Source organism: Argentina silus, assembly GCF_951799395.1.
Source record: "Argentina silus genome assembly, chromosome: 16".
NCBI classification, from domain to species: Eukaryota; Metazoa; Chordata; class Actinopteri; order Argentiniformes; family Argentinidae; genus Argentina; species Argentina silus.
In genome coordinates, this window is record NC_139670.1 from 75,001 (window position 1) to 77,500 (window position 2,500).

Here is a 2,500-nt window from a genome sequence, read left to right on the forward strand (position 1 = left end):
GTCCCTTTGACTCCATTCACACCTCCCCTCCATTCCCCTCCTCCTCCAGCCCCACCATTTCCTTACTTCACAACTCTCCAGCGCTCCCCATCATTCTGCCCCCCGGCATCACTGCCACAGCCAATGATCCCCCCACCACCTCCCGCTCCAGTGTCTTCATCAGTACGGCTAAGGTGAAGAGAGAGCTGGGGAAACTCCACACCAGGAAGGCTGTGGGCCCTGACGGTGTGAGCCCGAGGGTGCTCAAAGTCTGTGCGGACCAGCTGTGTGGAGTTCTCCAGTACGTCTTTAACCTGAGCCTCAGTCTGGAAAAGGTCCCATCAATGTGGAAAACATCTTACCTGGTACAGGTACCAAAGAAAAGGAACCCCAGTGTTCTGAATGACTATAGACCGGTAGCCTTGACATCCCACATCATGAAGACTATGGAAAGACTGGTGCTAGCACACATGAGGCCCCTGGTGAAGACATCTGTGGACCCCCTGCAGTTTTCCTACCAGGCAGACATTGGTGTGGATGATGCCATCATCTACCTGCTACACAGAGCTCCCTCCCATTTAGATAAGGCTGGCAGCACGGTGAGGGTCATGTTCTTTGACTTGTGCATTTAACACCATACAGCTCTTACTACTTGCAGATAAACTGCTGAGGATGCAGGTGGACTCCCCCATTGTTTCCTGGACCAACAGGCCACAGTTTGTACGGCTGTAGGGATGTGTGTTGGAATGGGTTGTGAGCAGCACTGGCGCCCCCCAGGGGACAGTTTTGACTCCCTTCCTCTTCACCCTCTATACCTCAGACTTCAGGCACAACACAGATACTTGCCATCTGCAGAAGTTCTCGGATGATTCTGCTATTGTGGGATGTGTCAGTGGAGGCCAGGAGACCGAGTACAGAGGACTGGTGGACAGTTTTGTTGAGTGGTGTGAGCAGAACCACCTGCTACTCAACATCAGCAAGACAAAGGAGATGGTGGTGGACTTTAGGAGGACTAGGGTACCCCTGTCTCCTTTTTCCAGGGAGAGGACATGGAGGTGGTCCAGAGCTACAAGTACCTGGGGGTGCACCTGGACAATAAACTGGACTGGACTGGTAACACAGATGTCCTGTACAAGAGGGGCCAGAGCCGGCTTTATTTCCTGAGGAGGCTCAGGTCCTTTGGCATGTGCAGGACTCTGCTGAACATGTTCTACCAGTCAGTGGTGGCCAGCGCAGTGCTGTACACGGTGGTATGCTGGGGGGGGCAGCATCAAGGAGGGTGACACCAAAAGGCTGAATAAGCTTATTAGGAAAGCTGGTTCTGTCCTCGGTGTCACCCTGGACACTGTGGAGGAGGTGGCCAATTGGAGGATGAGAACCAAACTCCTGGCCATCATGGACAACCCCTCCCATCCCCTACATGACACTGTGGCAGAACAGAGAAGCTCCTTTAGCAACAGATTATTACAACCACGTTGCACTAAGGAGCGCTATAGGAGATCTTTTCTGCCTGCCGCAATAAGACTGTCCAACTCCTCCTCCGGCTGGCTCCATCAGGGGGATCATTCAACATCCATTAAATCATACTGGACTGTTATTACTGTATAGAATGTTTCAGATGTCTGTTTTTTATTTTATTTTATTCTATTATTCTATTCGCACTTTATTTTGTTGTTGTTTGTGAGCTGCTGCAACACCTTTATTTCCCCTCAGGGATCAATAAAGTACCTATCTATCTATCTATCTATCCATCTATCCATCTATCAATCTAGTTAGTTCATTCAATTAGAACTCATAGAATTGAGTCTAATATCATGACTTCTTATCAGTAATGACTCATCCAACCTGGTTGTTGTTAAGATATGGTCATCTCAGGACCCTGTCTGTGTGTGTGTGTGTGTGTGTGTGTGTGTGTGTGTGTGTGTGTGTGTGTGTGTGTGTGTGTGTGTGTGTGTGTCTCACCTCTGACTTAGTGAAACTAAAGAAGAGGTGAACCAGAACAATGAGGCTCAGGAACACAGGACAGACAGACAGACAGACAGGCAGACAGACAGGCAGACAGACAGGCAGACAGACAGACAGGCAGGCAGGCAGGTAGACAGACAGACCAGGACGGACAAGTGAAGGAGAGGAGGAGAGACACAGAGGAGGAGAGGAGAGACAGAAAGGAGGACAAGAGAGACAGAAAGGAGGAGAGAAGAGACATAAATGAGGAGAAGAGAGACAGAAAGGAGGAGAGGAGAGATAGAAGGTCTCTAGGAGGCTGAAACTGAAACGTTTTATTTTACCTTCAATCTCGTCTTCTGCCAGTGCCCTCTGCTGCAAACAGCAACATACAACACTGGTCACATGACACACACGCTCCCTGACTGGTCACATGACACACACGCTCCCTGACTGGTCACATGACACACACGCTCCCTGACTGGTCACATGACACACACGCTCCCTGACTGGTCACATGACACACACGCTCCCTGACTGGTCACATGACACACACGCTCCCTGACTGTAATGCTCT